This window comes from Diabrotica virgifera, chromosome 3 (assembly GCF_917563875.1).
Source record: "Diabrotica virgifera virgifera chromosome 3, PGI_DIABVI_V3a".
Classification (NCBI taxonomy): Eukaryota; Metazoa; Arthropoda; class Insecta; order Coleoptera; family Chrysomelidae; genus Diabrotica; species Diabrotica virgifera.
The window spans coordinates 153,857,793-153,879,136 of NC_065445.1; the positions used below are offsets into that span (position 1 = coordinate 153,857,793).

The 21,344-nt window shown below is 31.9% G+C and overlaps 1 protein-coding gene across 1 annotated transcript in view; it reads right to left on the bottom strand.

The window, feature by feature from the left end:
* LOC126882589 (sodium-dependent phosphate transporter 1) overlaps window positions 1–21,344 on the bottom strand; it is a 91,887-nt gene that overhangs the window by 61,817 nt on the left and 8,726 nt on the right. The window lies entirely within an intron of this gene.

Consider the following 21,344-nt stretch of genomic DNA (forward strand, 5'->3'; position numbering starts at 1 on the left):
TACAACCTCAGGCAATTTTACTCATATCAAATTTTGACACTATTGGCATTTCATAGGTCAGTTTATTTATTTTATCAGCAATTTTTGTATTTTCTGCGTTCTTCCTTTTATTTTTAGATTTTTAGTCAAGATTACCGTCAAAGGCCGATATGATCAACCAAAAAAGAAGATTTATCTGATGATATTTCTAGTGACTTTCTTGGGTGTGAATCTGCCATTTAGTTTACCTACTCCTCTTGGTTTTAAAACAAAGCTTAGCAATAACTCTGCTTCTACTGGGTCTACAGACCTGACACATATACCATTTTTTCACTTTTTTATAAGCTATATTTACTATTTGCTAATTTTTTTTCAATAAAGTACCTACTTTTTGAGTTATTTGCGAAAAACCGTATAAAAACGTTTTTTTTTTGTTGAAAAATGAACATATTCACTCGCAAATATCTCTAAAAGTATTGACTTAGTGAAAAACGCTATAAAATAGAAGTTGCTTAGAATTAGTCAGTTTATCCAATTCCGGACTTATTTGAAAGTATTTGTTTTCATACCACATAACCGACGAAACTCACCTCCAGATCAAAAGCACATATCGGCACAATATCACTTTTTTTCTTTAACATATTAGCTATAGGTACGTGTCCCAAATTTTATGTCAAACCAAGCGTTTCTTCAAAATTCTGACCAAAAACCCTAAGTAAATTAAACGAAAATATAAAATGAATTTTTCAAACAAATATTTTAAGTCGGTATGAGAAATTTTAATTTAACAGATGAAATCAAATAAACACAATTCAACTCGTAAAATATTTAGACCCTTGCTTGGTAATCCAGCTGAACAGGTAAAGAACCTACCTTTTATGTAGTTTATAATCTGAGAGGATGGAATATTTTACCAAAATATTCCATCCTCTAAGTTTACAATAGACCTTTTCTACCTGTCCTCAAAAGATCGGTATTTTTAACTCGTGGCAACGTCGAAAAGCGGCAAAATGATGGGAAATACACATTTTTATGTGGTGGAAGTCAAAATGGTTATGAAGTGTAAAAATTTTTGTATATAATTTAAATTTTTAAAATTAAAATTTTAGAAAACTGAGAACGATACAGGGCGTTAAAAAATGCGCTCAACAAACATACACGAATTAAAATTCGAAAATGATAGTATTTCTTGGTGATGCCAAATGACTGCAACATGAAAAGATGACATAATGATAGCGGGATGTATATATATATATATATATATATATATATATATATATATACATCCCGCTATTAAATTGGCATCTTTTCACGTTGCAGTCATTTGGCATCACCTAGAAATGCTATCATTTTCTAGGTATAATCCGTGAATGTTCGCTTAGTACACTTCTTTAAGCTTGGCACCGTTGTCGGATTTTCAGTAATCCGATTTATTTATATATTTTATTCCTTACACTATAACGACAATTTGACCCCCGTAGGTCAAAAACATTGCTTAAACATCACTTTGGCAACAACAGGATGTTGCCAAGATATACATTTTTACGGAAAAGACAGTACCTAGTTAGATACATAATATCGATCGCTTCACGTTACAAGTCTTCCACTCGCACTCAGGTAAAAACCAGTTGTAGGCTCTTTTGTCTGAACGGGTCCCTGAATGAGTTTAATAATTCACTTTTATTGTGTATTTTGTTTCGTTTAGTTGAAATATCAGATTTTGTTTGTAACGAATTTCATAATAGATATTTAAATTATTTTTTTGTTAACAAAAACAAATTTTAAAGTTTGACATTTGAAAAATTAATTTTATATTGCCATTTTCATGACATGGTCAATGGTTAATTGCATTTATAATAATTTAATGGGTCATTGCGAAACAATATACAGTGCGTCCATAAAGTAACGCATAAATTCATTATTTCACAAACCGGACACTTTCAGGAAAAATACCGAAACAGGTCGATTTTTATTTTTAAATTACAATTTATTGGCATACATATCATACTAGTGACGTCATCCATCTGGGCGTGATGACGTAATCGTTGATTTTTTTAAATAAGAATAAAGGGCATGTAATAGCTCATTTGAAAGGGTATGTAATTCTCTATTCAATAATATAATTGTTAATATAATTATTTATACAGGGTGTCCAAAAAATGTTATTTAAATTAAATTAATTGGTATAAAAAGATGAATGTATGTAATTTGTTTAATTCTAAATATATTTTATTGGTGCCAGCAAACATAAAAATGTTTTATTTAAAACCTAAATATTGATTTTCGCTTAAGCGTAATCTTAAACTTCCAAGAGGCAGGTGGATGGCAGCTCTAACATTTAATTTTCTGACAAAAGTAAAACGAATTTTGAATTAAATAAGTTACATACATTTTTCTTTTTGTCTCAATTAATTTAATTAAAGAATTCTTTTTGGACACCCTGTATATATAATTATGTTATTGTTTGTATTAGTAAATAGAGAATTAAATACCCTTTCAAATGAGCTATCACATGACCCCTATTCTCATTTAAAAAATTCATCGATTACGTTATCAAGCCCAGATGGATGACATCACTAGTATGATATGTAATATGCCAAAAAATTGTAATTTAAAAATAAAAATCGACCTGTTTCGAAAATTTTCCTTAAAGTCGCCGGTTTACGAAATAATGAAATTATGCGTTACTTTATGGAAGCACTGTATGTTACAATGTGTAAATTTTTCAGGAAACGTAAAAATCTTTCCATTAGTAGTTAGAGATTCTGATAGTAATACTATATTTTATATAAGTATTATGGGTTATAAATGCATCTATTAGGTCTGGATCCCGCGTATGAAAAAAAAGTTGATTAATAGCAAGCTGAAAATTTGTTAATAGCTTAAGGGTGTTTAGTCGGATAAACTTTTATATATGGGAACACTGGAACAGGGGCAGTTTTAATTGTGAAACAGGTTGAAAATTTGGAACGGTCACACCACGAAAACGGCACATTTATTTTGTCCGACATAACAGACTTAAACTCTCCGAATAGAGATTAAACTCTCATGCAAAAATTAGACTGCTATTTATCACCTGTCATAATTCCTGTCATTTGACATATTCTACATGCTCTACTCATTAAAAGGCCCATTTGGTGATAAATAGCAGTCTAATTTTTGCATGAGAGTTTAATCTCTGTTCGAAGAGTTTAAGTCTGTTCTGTCGGACAAAATACATGTGCCGTTTTCGTGGTGTGACCGTTTCAAATTTTTAACCTGTTCCAAAATTAAAACTGCCCCTGTTCCAGTGTTCCCATATATCAAAGTTTATCCGACTAGACACCCTTAAGCTATTAACAAATTTTCAGCTTGCTATTAATCAACTTTTTTTTCATACGCGGGATCCAGACCTATATCTGAAAGACCAAAAAAGTTTAAATGTTGCTTATTTTTTTGATATTATGTTTTAAAGTTTGTGGACTTATGTTGTTTTCGAAATGAAACCATAATTGGTAAAGTTTTTTCTTTATTCTCAACAAGAAACAGTCATAATACGGACAACGCACACATCTTATGGAAAATATAATGTCACTCAAATTCAATAAAATTTATACGAATAGATCCGTTTTAATTTACCGATCAAATCTTATCATTGCGCCAACTCTTAATTATGATTAATTACGGCGCAAATTGCAATTAAAGTTTATCGAAATCACATTTTTGGAGTCCATAAAGTGTTAAAAGTGTTAAAGTTACAATCATTATTGCTCCGAGTGCTATTCATAAGAGCTTAAATCCCGCTGGGCCTAAGCGGATTAGTGAAACTAATCCGCTGATTTATGGAGTACCGAAAATCTGGGTAGTTTAAAATATTTTTTCTCTCTCTAACTTATGTACCTACCCATTTGATTTCAGATTTATTTGTATCAATTTCTGCTCTTATTTTTGAAAATAGAGAGTTGGCGCAATGATAAGATTTGATCGGTAAATTAAAACGGATCTATTCGTATAAATTTTATTGAATTTGAGTGACATTATATTTTCCATAAGATGTGTGCGTTGTTTTCGAAATGAAACCATAATTGGTGAAGTTTTTTCTTTATTCTCAACAAGAAACAGTCATAATACGTAGAAATTTATACTAAATTTAAAATCCAGATTCAGTAGAAATAAACAAACCAAGACACGTTAAATGCTACTAGGAGCACTCCCGAATCATAATTATTTACAATGTATTGTTATATTTCTATTTGATATGAAAATTAAATTTTGATGGTTGTAAACAGGATTCAATTTAATATAAAATATTTTCAATTTTCTCAACCACGGGCATATAAATTTAGAACACCCTGTATACAACAAATTGTTATATTTAATTTTAAGAAGTGATTAGACGGAACTCGGGACAGTGCGCTTAAAATAAACAAAGTGAATGACGCGTACCATTATCGTTCTTCTCGGAAGGTCGATCATTAGCCTATGCTAAATAAAACTCAGTGAAATAGATGATAGTTCATTATCGTTTTTCGCGGAAGGTTTCGATCATTAGCCTATGCTAAATAAGACTCATTTGAAAGAGAGAATAGGTCATTAAAATTTGTAAATAGTAGAAAGTGATTTTAGAATGGGAATTAAATATTTTCTTTTGAAATCCATTAAGCATATTTAGAAAGATTAAAAATTGGTTTTTGAGGAATACTGAGAATGAGAGTTGGTGGTGGAAGGTTGATTTGTGAATCTGGAAGGGATATTGAGAAAGTAGGTGAATGAATGACAAAGTGGGATCAGAATGTTTTGAGCTGTCGAGAAGTGAAGTCGAGTAGTAGACGGTAGTGTTCGAGGAGTGAGAAAGCCGGTAGTTCCGTGAGTGTGGAGTATCTATCGTGGAACGAGAAGTAGGCCAGGTCGAGAGTAAAAGAACCTCCTTGAGCCCAGAGTGTCCCGGTAGCTGATAGCAGTTTCGAAAAAGGTAGAACACAGCATCACGACAAAAGCAGGAACGAGAGCTATTCGAGCTAGTTTTTCAAAGGAGAACATCACTGGAAGCCAGGACGAGGTTTGATCGCAGCCAAGGATAGCAGGAAAGGGTTTTGTGTGAGGACATTTTCAGTTCACCAGGAAAAGGTCAGTCTCATTTGTTTGGACATGAATGTATGGGTTTTTCGTATTAAATTCCACATAAAAAATTGAATAACATAATCAATAATATCAGAAAAGCTTCATCAAACTTAAATAGAGTTGTCCCTAATAACTCCTAATAGTTAAATGTTAATAAAAACTTTCAATAGAAAACCAAAAGGAAATAAAATTCCCAGTTGTAAATGTTATGTTTAAGAATAATAAGAAATAGCAAATATTAAGCATTGATTGCCTTTTGAATAAAATAAAAAATATTTTGATTATAATTGTAACCCATATTTGTATTTTTTTTTACTCTTTTCTTTTCTATCCCGATTAGGAACCATCAAGAAATATTCAGAAGCCACGAAAGTAAGTAACTAATTTATAATTCGCCCTGAGATTGAAAACATATTGATATGTGATCTGGTTAATTAATTAGATTAGTATTAATACATTGATTAAATTAAGTGACATATAAGAATATTATCTCATATCAATAATCAAGATCACATCAGTATATACATTGTAAATTCCAAGTCATGATTTCCAAAGTTTACACATTGTAAATTATGATTCGGGAGTGCTCCTAGTATCATTTAACGTGTCTTGGTTTGTTTATTTCTACTGCATCTTTACTGTTTCTGTTAACTAATCTAAACGTAGAGATATTTTTTGAGATTCTTTAACTCTTTCAATGCTGGGGTTTGTCACATCCCACCTGTCTGTTAGTGGCAAAAAAGTTCACCTGTCGGATGCCGGGTTAAAACATGACAAATTAGATGTGGAATGAAAGCTTATAACCCAAAGATGGTACTAAAGGTGAGAAATTTGGCCTCCGACTTCAGGATAAAGAGTTGCAACCCGAAGTATTGTTCTAAATTCGCAGAAATAGTACAAACTATGTATTACTCGACGCGCCTTAGAAAGACGAGAACAAATATTTATGCCTGTCCGGTTTTATGCCTGTCTGTCCGTCCGTCTGTCAGATATAATCACAGAGGTTGAATGAAAGATTATAACCCATAGATGGTACTAGCGATTAGAAATTTGACGCGCATTAGAAAAATGAGAACAAAGAAATACTTTTTTTAGTTTTACACCACTTCCGGTTAAAATGGTGTACCCGGAAGTGACACACATAGTCACAGAAAAATATACTTGATCAATTTACGTGTATTAAGAGGTCGAAACCGAATTTTTTTAATTCTGGTTTTGATGTCATATGCGGTTAAAAAATTGTCTGGAAGTGGAAGAAACCAGTTTAATAGTTGTCCCCTTCGAGTAGCGAAAAATAAACAATACTTTGTAAAAACATTCAACATTGGTTGATATTCCGCTGTTTTCATATTATTTATTGACCTAAGTTTTTGTAAAATGCACTAGTCTTTTTTAAAGATATCATTGGACAATTTACTCACTGTTTTTGGATTTTACAAAATCGCTTGGATTGGCATGAAATTTGACATAAGCATAGCTAACATGTCAAAGAAAAAAGTGATATTGTGCCAGTGTGTGCTTTTTTCTGGGGATGAGTACCACCCCCTTCTCGAGTGTGAAAAAATATAGGTAAAAATATGTCCGTAAGTGGATAAACTAATTAAATTCCTTGTATTTTTTGTTTTTAGATGGTTTTTCGTAAATAAATCAAAAAGTAAGTATTTGATCGAAAAAACTATTCTTAGCAAATATAAAGCTTATAAAACAGTAAAAAAAATTATGTATGTATGAAGTCTGGACACACAATAAAAACAGAGTTGGAGCTGAACAACAGTTGGTTCTTATTCGTCGAATTCCAAATCGACTAGTTCAACGTAAAATATCCAAAAAATAACGCACTTTTCGGGGAAAACTCGCCACAAATTTTTTAAAGTGTTTAAAAAAGTTTTATTTTTGTTATTTAAAAAGTATCTATTCTATCACCATCAGCATCAAAAGTAAGTTACGCTTTAAATAAAATATGTCCCTTTTTTTGCTAAAAGAAATCGTGAAAATCACCACCTAATTAGCATTCCATATGAAATTAATAGTTACCGCCCTAGTTAATTTACTTATATTATACTGTTTATATGATCTATAAGATTTATTGGCAAGAAATGCTTATTAAAAAAAATTGGTTTTAAAATAAAAAAATTTTAATTTTGAAAAAAAATGCCTTGGTTTAAAATAACTTAAACATTAGTGATACTAAATATCTCAAAGAGTAAAAAATGTACATATCACATAAACAATACATAAGTAAATTAGGCGGTGATTTTTACATTTTTTTAACAAAAAAGAGACTTCATTTTGATGCTAACTAACTTTTGATGCTAGAAACGTTTATAAAAATACAAATAAAACTTTTTAGACATTTTATAACAGTTGTAAGTCATGAGTTTTTCCCGAAAAGTGCTTCGTTTTATGGTTATTTCATGTTAAAATATTCGATTTGTATTTTGACGAAGTAGAACCTGCTTTTCATTAAGGTGATACAGTAGCGATCAACAGGTAGCCAAAACGCGTTCCAAGATTGCGGCTGTAATTTTGAATATTTTTTCGAGATATTTGGCACACGTATTCGTAATATAATAAAGAATGGCGGTACAGAGCCGAATTTGAAAAATATATTAATATGTGGAAATTACTCTGTAATTAAATATAATATTAAAAAAACGAGCCTGTACCGCCATTAAGAAGAACAAAAAAATACACTTTCTTCAAATAAACTTTTTATCCGATGCCTAGATTTTGTGTCATTTTGGAACTACTAATGAAATACAAAATTTTAGTAGTTCCAAAATGACACAAAATCTAGGCATCGGATAAAAAAGTTCATTTGAAGAAAGTGTATTTTTTTGTTCTTCTTAATGGCGGTACAGGCTCGTTTTTTAAATATTGTATTTAATTACAGAGTAATTTCCACATATTCATATATTTTTCAAATTGGGCTCTGTACCGCCATTCTTTATTATATTACGAATACGTGTGCCAAATATCTCGAAAAAATATTCAAAATTACAGCCGCAATCTTGGAACGCGTTTTCGCTACCTGTTGATCGCTACTGTTTCCTCTTAACTACAACTCTACTTTTACAGGGTCTACAGACTTCATACATACACCATTGTTTTCACTTTTTTATACGCTATATTTTTGCTAAGAATATTTTTCGTTAAAATACTTTTTGAGTTTTTTTCTAAAACCGTCTAAAAACGTGACTTTTTTGTTAAAAAACGAACATAATATATTCACTTGCAAATAACTCAAACAGTATGTTAAGAAAAAATCTATAGAACAAAAACTAGCTTAGAATTACTCAGTTTATCCACTTTAGGACTTATTTTGAATGTATGTCTTTTCACATTATAAAAGTGGTTGTACTAACTCCCAAGGCAAAAGCACACGTCGGCACAATATAACTTTTTCTTTGACCTGTCAGCTATGTGCATACCCAATTTCATGTCAATCCAAGCGGTTGTTTAAAATTCGGAGGTTTTGCAATATTTACCGTGAGTGGATGGACTACAGATATATGTATATTAGATAAAAATTATAGTCTCAGCGAATCTTTGAAAGATCTCCATTCCTTTGAAATGTTACATTTTTTAAGCCTTGAGGGAGTAGGCGCAAAATTATGACCAATGCTATTTAAATGCATTCAGTTTATTCGAATCCTGAGAAAACTAATAAGAATTTTGGAAAAATTTAAACGCAGAATGAAAGATTACATTATAACCGAGGGCGAAACTCTCTAAAAACTTTTATGTTTATATTGATAAGTGAAAGGGTGAAAAAAAAAGAAAATTTAGTGTGATTTTTTATTTCAAATATTTAATTCAAAAGAAATTTTTGTTTATTCTATTCTTTTTGACATGAGGCTGTATTTGATTTCTCTATGTCATTGTATGCTATTGGTTAGTTCCTATCATTTCAGCCGACGTACGTCACGATTGGATCAATAGGGCCGAACATACATAACTAAGGCCCTTTTGGCATGATGCTGTATTATTTTGAAGTCGATACAGCCTGAATATTTTTTTTTATTTTTTTACGTTCTATGTGATTAAAAAAAATTAAGAATCACCGCAATTTTAGCCCACCACCCCCTTCCCCTTTCCCCACATCAAAAAATGTCAATTTTTCGATTTTATTTTTTTTTAAGTTGGTTTGCAATTAAATTATAAATTACAAAAAATTCACACGCACAGCTGAGGCTTTTACAAAACATATATTTTTATGGACCCGAAGGTCGAGTGTACATAACCTCAATGTTTTTTGTTTTTTTAATAGGTACGTATAACTTTTTTTGGCGATGGCTGCATGTCTAATTTTTTTGCGTTTTGTGAATTTTATCAAAATCTGTATTTCTGACTTTTTTCAGATTTATTCGTAAGGTGCGCCATCTTCAAAAATCCGGAAAACTGGTTTTTTCGGTAGTTTTTTGGGATTTTCTCCATTTTATATACTTCAAAATAGACTAACTCAAGGTTTTTTATAGGTTACGTATATATAATTTGAAATAACTGAGTTTTTAGGGATATTCAAAAATTGTGTAAAACACCTAAACCCCCCAAAAACTATGTTTTTTCAAATTCTTAAAAGTTTCTTAATTCTTTCGTACCCCATGAAGTTAAATTACAAAGCCATTAAAATATAACTAGAGGTGATTCATACCTACTTACCATCTCAATTGAATGCAATCATCGGCAAAGCCATCTTTTAGTGTCATTGTGTCATCCCCAAAAATCTACCTGGGTCTTAAAATGCAGGTATGCATACTTGTTCCGTTATAACTCTTATCTTTTAAAATTTTGTAGTAAAAGCATTTCTATAGCTATAGTGAGTTTATTGCCCTACCTCTTTATGTGGCTTAATGATTTGGATTGTAAACACAGATAAGAAAGGGTGTGATAGACCAGAGAAATTAGCAAATAAATGGCCTCTTTCGTGACATCCGTTGATACAGGTATCTAAGAACTGCTTATGGCATTAGGGTAAATTTAGTTACAACAGTATCCAATATAAAAATTATGCAAAAAATCAAACGTACTTTTTAACTTATAAACAATATATAAACAATTAAAGATCGCTATTTGATTGTAAATATTAAAGGTGGAGACCGGTATGCTGTATGGAAAGGTGATACAATTTTACTGAAGAGCATAGAAAATTCTTTAAAATGAGTGTTTGGAAAGTTCTTTTTGTTAATTTGTTGCTTAGTTATTGGGAAAATAGCTTCAAAAGTCGATTTTTTGAAAATAATTAATAACTTTTCTAAAAATACACTAAAAGCTTTATTTTCGCGTAAGTAAAGGAACAATATTAGAAGTATTCAGCCGTTAAAATTTCAAGAAGTTTTACCTAATAGTTATTGCAAAATTGAAATTGTTTATCCCAAAAAGCTTCTATCTACAGCGTTATTATGCATAAACTATTAGGTCAACATAAATTCTAAAGACATCAAACCAAAGAGAAAGGTTCAATTTATCAAATTAGATCAAGTCTTGAATAAAAAGTTTATAATAAATATTATAAATAATTATAAAATAATTTTGAAAAAGTAGTGTTATTTTAAGCTTATTCGCGAACTCAAGCGAGGGTGCTGCCGCTTATTTTGAACTAGAGGAATTGGGATGAAGATTTAAACAAAACATCCGTTAACCTATATATCAATGTCGATTGAATGCTTGTCTGGTGTGTTCATTTAATGAATGATTTATTTATATTAATTAATTACATCAATAAAAATATTAATTATATCAAAATGCATTATCCCAATTACATCGGCCATTTTCATGCAACTGCACTGCCACCTATAGTCGATTGAGTTCGCGAATAAACAATTAAAATAACAACCGCATTAACATGTGGGAATTAACTAATTTTGATGGGAAATAAGCCACAATTTTACTAAAAAAAATGGTTTTATTTTGACAACGACACCCGATTTGAGCGTCGAAACGTTAATAAAATCAGTTTTTTTAGTAAAATTGTGGCTTATTTCCCATCAAAACTAGTTAATTCCAAAAATGCCACAAGAAAATAGCTTCAGAACAACAACACGTAGGAAGTTAATTTTTTTTATTCGACATGTTGGTATTCTTATAGAAACTGAAACAAAAATTTAATGCCCTACAACCCTTAAAACCCGAGTTAGCCACTTTTTTCAAAAATTCACCGGGGCTTTGTTTATAAATATTAGAAAATTTGAAAAGCAACATTTAAACGAATGAAAGAGCATGTTTATACAAAAAAAAATTAAAACGATTCTTTTAAAAACGAGCCGTCCATGATGCGCCAAAAGTGAAGAGTTTAAAAGTAAAGCGATTCTTACCCTCTTGATTTTATTATCAAAAACTTAATTCACAACTACACATTTATAAAAGGCGCAATACCTCCGGTAAGATTTAGGTACAAAATTAACAAAACCCAAAAAAAAAATATATAATACAATATTCCAGTTACCCGTCGTTTGTCACCATTAATCCCTTTATCCTAAAGATAAATAACAGTTTGTCGACGAAAATTCCATTCGATCAAATGTTCGTCGATGAATTGTCCATTCGATGAATTGTGCATTCGACCAACTGTTTGTCGACCAACTGTTGTCGACCAATTTTCCGTCGACGAAGTGTTCTCGACCAGCTTTCCGACACCGGATTTGGGTGTCATTGTATTCTGTTGGTTAATTCCTACCATTTTAGCCACCGTACGTCATGATTGGAAAAATAGCAGCGAATATACGTAACTAAGGCCCTTTCAATATTTTACTGTAATTGATTTTTCTGTGTCATTGTATTCTGTTGACTGATTCCTATCATTTGAGCCGCCGTACGACACGTTTGGACCAATGGGAGTGAAGATACGTAACTAATACCTAACAAGAGGTTTACTCAAACTTCTTTTTTGTACTTATACCACTCGGTAAAAGTACAAAAAAAAGTTTGGGTAAACTTTTGCACAACTGTGTAAATACTAACGAAAAATCTAAAATATTAAAAAAAATTAGTGGAATCCGTTAATCTGTTCTCGAAAAAATTAGCTATGAAAATGAGCATAATTTTCTATATCCCTAACTTTTGACGAGCAGTTTAGCTTAAATGGGGAAAAGCGGTAAGCTTAGACCAAACACCAGTAGGAGGCATTCAATTAATTGAGGAAAAAAATTAAATGGATAACAATATTTATTTCAGTTACACAAAAGGCATTGTCCCGCTAGAATGTTTGAAATCACAATTAATAGTCCTACAAAAAAGACAGGCGTTTAAAAGTGATAAGACCATTGAACAATAAGCCTGTGAGCTACCTTTTAAACACATTCTTAAAAATAATCCATAACACAATTAAAAAAAGGTTTGTTAAGAAATTCTTTTATAGACTTCAGAAATTCAACAACTTCTCCTGATTATGTTTAAAAAACGTACGGAATGCACTAAATGAAAAAAAAAAAAGAAAAAGATTTATCATACCGTTATACTATAATATATCCTTACGTTGAATATTTGATGCTTCCCTGTGGAGTATAAAACGGACAGTTGTGTTTTTCCCGTGATCTGCCTTGTTTAGTCTTCTTTGTCGTTTTATTCGTTAAATCCTATCCTCTTAAGTCACAGCGTCAGAAAGCAGTGGGTATATGCAGTGAACGGGAGGCCTATGTCGAACAGTGAACGTTGGGGCCCTTTCGCGTTTATCATATGTAGAGAAGTCGCTTGTCAAAAACTGGACGTATGTAATCGTATTCTATTTGTTAAATACTCTCACATAATATGTCATACCATGTGCGTTAATCCATTTTATTTCTACAATTTTAAAGTGTTATTACATGCCGTCATTTTCATTTGTCTACACCATCGTATTCTGCCAGTTAAATCCCATCGTTTCAGGCGCTGTACGTCACGATTGAACCAATAGGACCGAAGATACATAACTAAGGCCCTTTTGACCTGCTGCTTGTTTGATTTTTCTGTGTCATTGTCTTCTATGATGCCTAAGGCATATTTATGACATGTCTTATTTTTAAAGAAAACAAGTAATTGGACTTCGTAAGTCCTAGGTTTTCACCCAAAGTAATCGAAAGTAGAATTGGAAGTCGATATTTGAATTCTTCGTGTAACTTTGCGTGGATTGATATACAAATTTACTAATTTTGAGTCATTTTTACTAAACTGTTTACACAGAAATAACTCTAAAGATTCAAACCTTTCAATACGCTTCGATTTATGTGTTCGTATACTATTTCTGAGTCTATTGGGACCGTGCAAGTTCGGCAAAACGACACCTGGTTTCTACGCTCTGCAACTTTATTCGCACTTTTAATTATATTGGCCAATTATATTAGTCCTGGTTACTGGATAATTGTCAAGGCCATAATCCAAAAAAATAATAAGAAGAAAAAATAAGATTCAGGTTATGTTATTAAAACGTAAACAATTGTATGTAGTAAATAAAATTAGTTATTAAAATGCAGTACTGCAAGCAAAATACAATTAATTTAATTTGCCTTCATATAATAATTGCATATAATATCAATATTGCAGAGCAACATATAATTTTTCTTCTTCAATGACAGTAGGTATGAAATGTACGTCAATTTGACAATTTCAATGGACAATATGAATTATTTAAGAAAGTTGCAATATTTCTCCGCTATTCGCGCACGATCGTTTCTCGTATCCGTTCCAAGTACTTGCACACCGCGAATAATGGCATTTCCGGTTATAACTTTTTAAGCGGAAATTACGTAAAAACCAAAATTTTACATTTGTTCTCATCTTGCTAAGCCACGTTGAATAATATATCACTTATTCTCTTTCGGCAACTTTAAAATAGTAAATACTTACGGTTGCAACTCTAAAACCGGAACTCCGACGTCAAATTTCTCATCTTTAATAATACCATCCTTAAGTTAAAAGCTTTCATTCGACACCCGATTTGTCATTCTATCTGTATTAATAACGGAGGAGTTGTATTCGCGGATGGACAGACATACGGACAGACAGCCTAGGTAAAATTTTTCATCTTTAATACCATGCTTGAACTATAAGCTATCATTTGGCACCTCATTTGCCATTATACCTGGTATAATGACGGAGGATTTATACTCGCGGTCGGAGGGATCGACGGACAGACAGCCTAGGTCAAATTTTTCACCTTTAGTATCATCCTTGGATTATAAGCTTTCATTTGACACCTCATTTGTCATTCTACCTGGTATATTGACGGAGGAGCTATATTCGCGGTCGGACGGACCGACGGTCAGACAGCGTAAGTCAAATTTCTCACCTTTAGTACCATCCTTGGATTATAAGCTTTCATTTGACACCTCTTTTGTCATTCTACCTGGTATAGTAGAGGAGTTATATTCGCGGTCGGACGGACCGACGGACAGACAGCCCAAGTCAAATTTCTCACCTTTAATACCATCCTTGGATTATAAGCTTTCATTTGACATCTCATTTGTCATTCTACCTGGTATAATGACGGAGGAGCTATATTCGCGGTCGGACGGACAAACGGACAGACAGCCTAAGTCAAATTTCTCACTTTTAGTACCATCCTTGGATTATAAGCTTTCTTTTGACACCTCATTTTTCATTCTACCTGGTATAATGACGGAGGAGTTATATTCGCGGTCGGACGGACCGACGTCTCACCTTTAGTACCATACTTCGATTATAAGCTTTCATTTGACATCTCATTTGTCATTCTACCTGGTATAATGACGGAGGAGCTATATTCGGGGTCGGACTGACCGACGCGACGGACAGACAGCCTAAGTCAAATTTCTCACCTTTAGTACCATCTTTGGATTATAAGCTTTCATTTGACACCTCATTTGTCATTCTACCTGGTATATTGACGGAGGAGCTATATTCGCGGTCGGACGGACCGACGGTCAGACAGCGTAAGTCAAATTTCTCACCTTTAGTACCATCCTTGGATTATAAGCTTTCATTTGACACCTCTTTTGTCATTCTACCTGGTATAGTAGAGGAGTTATATTCGCGGTCGGACGGACCGACGGACAGACAGCCCAAGTTAAATTTCTCACCTTTAATACCATCCTTGGATTATAAGCTTTCATTTGACATCTCATTTGTCATTCTACCTGGTATAATGACGGAGGAGCTATATTCGCGGTCGGACGGACAGACGGACAGACAGCCTAAGTCAAATTTCTCACTTTTAGTACCATCCTTGGATTATAAGCTTTCTTTTGACACCTCATTTTTCATTCTACCTGGTATAATGACGGAGGAGTTATATTCGCGGTCGGACGGACCGACGTCTCACCTTTAGTACCATACTTCGATTATAAGCTTTCATTTGACATCTCATTTGTCATTCTACCTGGTATAATGACGGAGGAGCTATATTCGGGGTCGGACTGACCGACGCGACGGAGAGACAGCCTAAGTCAAATTTCTCACCTTTAGTACCATCTTTGGTTATAAGCTTTCATTTGACACCTCATTTGTCATTCTACCTGGTATAATGACGGAGGAGTTATATTCGCGGTCGGACGGACCGACAGCCTAAGTCAAATGTCTCACCTTTAGTACCATCCTTGGATTATAAGCTTCTATTTGACACCTCATTTGTCATTCTACCTGGTATAATGACGGAGGAGCTATATTCGCGGTCGGTCGGACCGACGGACAGACAGCCTAAGTCAAATTTCTCACCTTTAGTACCATCCTTGGATTATAAGCTTTCATTTGACACCTCATTTGTCATTCTACCTGGTATAATGACGGAGGAGTTATATTTGCGGTCGGACAGACCGAAGGACAGAAAGTTTAAGTCAAATATCTCACCTTTAGTACCATCCTTGGATTATACGCTTTCATTTGACACCTCATTTGTCATTCTACCTGGTATAATGACGTAAGAGTTATATTCGCGGTCGGACAGACCGACGGACAGATAGTTTAGGTCAAATTTCTCACCTTTAGTACCATCCTTGGATTATAAGCTTTCACATTTTTTCAAAATTGGGTGAAAACAACTTGATGCCAGAATGATTTGTTGATGAAAATAATATATACATTCTCAAATTGCCTATTTTTCGTTGTGGATAATATTGTATTCAACAGTGATGCCAAATTTCTGATGCCAAAATGATTGATAATGAAAGTGGGATATACGTTTTCATGTATATAGCGGCAGCGACAAAACGGTAAAACACTGAACTAAATGTATATAATATTTTCACTGTGCCATCATTTTGAACTCAAACATTTTATGGAATAAACTTATATAAGTCAGTAAGGAATAAACAAAGAAAGCTGATATATTAAAGTAACATCAAGGAATCAAATCTCTAACTACAGAGTTGATTAGACTTCTGCTAACAAGTACAGGAAAAAAGTTATTAAGGTAGTGTAAAGTGGCATCGATATACAGATGCCACTTTGCAAGACGATGCCAAATTGATGGTAAATGCATAATGTATCGATGCCAAATTGATAGTAGGATTTATATATATATATATATATATATATATATATATATATATATATATATATATATATATATATATATATACATATATATATATAAAACAAGGTTTATTATTGGGGAATTCAGCAAGTTCAAACTCCATCATGTATAAACAAAAAAAACCGATATACAGCATCTTAGTGTTATTTATTCTAATTTATTATCTAAAGACAAACCACCTAGAAACTAACAAATTTTAACATCCTTGTCTCCCTTGAATTTAAATTGACCATATACTATTAATATTTTATTAATATATTTAATTATTTACTATACTCAATAAATAACATCAATGGGTAAAGAAAACAATTTTATTATTAGCATCATTAAATCAATATTTAAATTAAATTATAAATGACTTAAAAACTAATCTAAATGACTTGATTATAATATCATAATACTTATTCAAACCTCACTACAATTTACTCAATACTTATTAAGAACAAGACCATGACCTCTGTCTTATAGGACATATGTCATCAAAAATTAATTTAATATTTCTAACCTGTTATTCGTGTTATGATCCGATCTATCATAATATCTATTCTGTGATATTTTTGTTTTTAAAATATTTATAATTTAAAAAACAATTGTAAGATCTATCCATCAATGTAAAAAATTTTTTGAAAACATCATAATTTAGAACTTTATAAGATTTTTGACAAAAAAATTAACTTTTTTAACACCTTTTGCGAACAACCACAACTTACTGTAAGTACTATAAATTTTGTAAGGTCCTGTAACATAAAATTACCATCATATATTTTATATTGCAGTTTACCCTGACGATGGGAACAATTTATTAAAGTTTCCGAAAGCTTGGACAAGTAAAAAGTGTTTTCTTTCACCTAGAACTTGCTGAATTCCCAATAATAAACCTTGTTTTATAACATCATTGCCAGCAAAGATTTCTTTTTTCATATATATATATATATATCATATATATATATATATATATATATATATATATATATATATATATATATATATATATATATATATATATATATATATATATATATGAAACTTAAAGCTAAAATCAATATCAACAAAAGAATTAATATTAAATTAAACTCACCAGGCTTCCGGGTTGAACCGCGTCGTTGGTTTCTAGGCCGAGCTTTCGACGTCCTCTCTGACGTCATCTTCAGGGCTTCCGGGGTCTCAGTCTCCTGAGGCTCCAGACACTACACTCACTACTCACTACTTCACTACTCACTGCAATACTGTTGTTGCTGACGCTGGGGCGGTCATTTATACCGTGGTATAAATGACCGCCCCAGCGTCAGCAACAACAGTATTGCAGTGAGTAGTGAAGTAGTGAGTAGTGAGTGTAGTGTCTGGAGCCTCAGGAGACTGAGACCCCGGAAGCCCTGAAGATGACGTCAGAGAGGACGTCGAAAGCTCGGCCTAGAAACCAACGACGCGGTTCAACCCGGAAGCCTGGTGAGTTTAATTTTAATATTAATTCTTTTGTTGATATTGATTTTAGCTTTAAGTTTCATTGTATTAACCGCGGAAACCTTTCCGAACATATATATATATATATATATATATATATATATATATATATATATATATATATATATATATATATATATATATATATATATATATATATATATATATATATATATATATATATATATATATATATATATATATATATATATAAGATGGTGGTATTCTTGACTGTAGATTTATATATCAATATATATATATATATATATATATATATATATATCAATATATATAATGTAATAGATTGGCTAAAATTATTTAAATATTTTAATATGTGTGTGATTGTCCTTTTAGTAAAGTTTCAACTTTTTCAATCAATCTCAACGACTAGTGAGTAAACAAAATATACATTGTAATTACTTAATTTTTATATTTATAAATTTTGTAGATGTCTTGAAAAAGAATTAAATATAATTCGAAAGCTTGACAGTAAGTCAAAGAGTTTTCTTTGTCTTGTGGGCCAAATAAACTGACTGCATCCTCAAGAGTCAGTACTTGATATATATATATATATATATATATATATATATATATATATATATATATATATATATATATATATAAGTAAAATCATTGGCTAATACTCGTAAAGTGAATGTGAATTTAGTTGGAAATACATAAAATGATGAAGGGTCATCATTCCATACATTTCTGTGCAACTATATACACCGGTGTTTCGGCCTATTTGGGCTTCGTCAGTATAGTGTAGCAAGTTAAAAAAGTTGTTTGTTAACTTGTAAAAGGATTACTACAGGAGCAAGGTTACCATTTTTGGTCAGATTGTTAGAAGACCCGCAGTCGCAAGGCTACAACTAACATTGCCAAGGAGGTAAGGCTACCTGAGGAAATGAAAAGCCATAACATTATTAAATAAAATGATGTTGGATAATCGAGTACAAATGTAAAATATGTTTAAAATGCGTCTTCTAACAATCTGACCAAAAATGGTAACCTTGCTCCTGTAGTAATCCTTTTACAAGTTAACAAACAACTTTTTTAACTTGCTACACTATACTGACGAAGCCCAAATAGGCCGAAACACCGGTGTATATAGTTGCACAGAAATGTATGGAATGATGACCCTTCATCATTTTATGTATTTCCAACTAAATTCACATTCACTTTACGAGTATTAGCCAATGATTTTACTTATTTATTTTTACATTTGTACTCGATTATCCAACATCATTTTATTTAATAATGTTATGGCTTTTCATTTCCTCAGGTAGCCTTACCTCCTTGGCAATGTTAGTTGTAGCCTTGCGACTGCGGGTCTTCTAACAATCTGACCAAAAATGGTAACCTTGCTCCTGTAGTAATCCTTTTACAAGTTAACAAACAACTTTTTTAACTTGCTACACTATACTGACGAAGCCCAAATAGGCCGAAATACCTGTGTATATAGTTGCACAGAAATGTATGGAATGATGACCCTTCATCATTTTATGTAGATATTTCCAACTAAATTCACATTCACTTTACGAGTATTAGCCAATGATTTTACTTATTTATTTTTACATTTGTACTCGATTATCCAACATCATTTTATTTAATAATGTTATGGCTTTTCATTTCCTCAGGTAGCCTTACCTCCTTGGCAATGTTAGTTGTAGCCTTGCGACTGCGGGTCTTCTAACAATCTGACCAAAAATGGTAACCTTGCTCCTGTAGTAATCCTTTTACAAGTTAACAAACAACTTTTTTAACTTGCTACACTATACTGACGAAGCCCAAATAGGCCGAAACACCGGTGTATATAGTTGCACAGAAATGTATGGAATGATGACCCTTCATCATTTTATGTATTTCCAACTAAATTCACATTCACTTTACGAGTATTAGCCAATGATTTTACTTATTTATTTTTACATTTGTACTCGATTATCCAACATCATTTTATTTAATAATGTTATGGCTTTTCATTTCCTCAGGTAGCCTTACCTCCTTGGCAATGTTAGTTGTAGCCTTGCGACTGCGGGTCTTCTAACAATCTGACCAAAAATGGTAACCTTGCTCCTGTAGTAATCCTTTTACAAGTTAACAAACAACTTTTTTAACTTGCTACACTATACTGACGAAGCCCAAATAGGCCGAAACACCGGTGTATATAGTTGCACAGAAATGTATGGAATGATGACCCTTCATCATTTTATGTATTTCCAACTAAATTCACATTCACTTTACGAGTATTAGCCAATGATTTTACTTATTTATTTTTACATTTGTACTCGATTATCCAACATCATTTTATATATATATATATATATATATATATATATATATATATATATATATATATATATATATATATATATATATATATACAAACAAACAACTAGTTTATTAGGGTTGCAGTCAGAAGGTTGGCCAGGATGTTAAAGAAACACTCTTTTGACTTTTTGTCTAGCTTTCGGAATGGTTTTATTCCTTTTTCAAGACTCTGTAATATAGATAAAAAGAAATATGTAAATTTTTATAAAATATCACAATTCGTCAGTTCAACTTACTAGTCGTTGAGATTATTTAAAAGCTTTATGACCCTCAACAATACTAACACAAACATAGAATACAGAAAATAATGGACAAAATACATTCTAAAATTTGGTAAGGATGGTAAATTTTTATATTTATTCTATGACATCTTTTGATGGTGTGTTTTAACTCTGATACATAGAGAACAGAAAGAAAAAACAGTCAGATTAAAATGTAATTAGGTGTTTTTAATATTGTATTTATTTTCAAAAAACCAATAGGCCCATACTGGGTAATTTTTATTTTTAAATCTGTCTTAATGGTATGCAACCTGTTATGCACACAGATGTATTGTGTAGTGCATATGTATAAGAAATATTTATTTTATTTTTGATGTTTTTCCAGTAAGTAACAATAAATATTGCTCAGTTTATCTATGTCAGACTTTTTATTTATGCAAGACTTACTGGATTTTATCAAACACATTTCCAAGAAAACACGTTTTGAATGGTTTGTTTCTTTGGCCAAAATACATGAATCTTCGAAATTAAACTCATGTTTCAAAGTTAATGCATGTTCTGTAAGTGCACATGCATTTATTTTATTGGTTTTTATATCACTACGATGTGAGATCACCCTACTGTGGAAATTGCGAGATGTTTCCCCGATGTATACGTTGTTACAATTGGAACACGGTATGGAATAAACAACATTCGAAGACTCTTGTCTTGTGAAGGGATCCTTTGTTTTTGAGTATAACTTAGATACCGTTTTCACGTTCCTAGTTGAA